This window comes from Suricata suricatta, chromosome 15 (assembly GCF_006229205.1).
Source record: "Suricata suricatta isolate VVHF042 chromosome 15, meerkat_22Aug2017_6uvM2_HiC, whole genome shotgun sequence".
NCBI classification, from domain to species: domain Eukaryota; kingdom Metazoa; phylum Chordata; class Mammalia; order Carnivora; family Herpestidae; genus Suricata; species Suricata suricatta.
Window position 1 is genome coordinate 77,614,576 of NC_043714.1, and position 323 is coordinate 77,614,898.

Sequence of the window (323 nt, forward strand, 5' to 3'; positions counted from 1 at the left end):
TCAGGCGCGAACTGTGGGGTCCGGAGGGCTGAACGCGGCCGCCGGGGCGCTGCCCGCCGTCCTTCGGGCGCCGGGGGCGCAGGCCGGGCTCGGACCTCCGGGCATCGGGGCCGGAGAGGTCGCGTGGCGGCCCACGGGCCTTCTTTCTAAATTCAGATATTTAACAGCAGCCGACCCTGCTAACACACTGGCAAACAGAATGTGCTGTGCCCTCCGACCCTGTCAACTTAGTATTATGAGAATATATTCCATTAAAAAACACCCATAAATTTGGGGGCGCTTGGGTGGCTCAGTGGGTTAGGCTGGCTCAGGTCATGATCTCA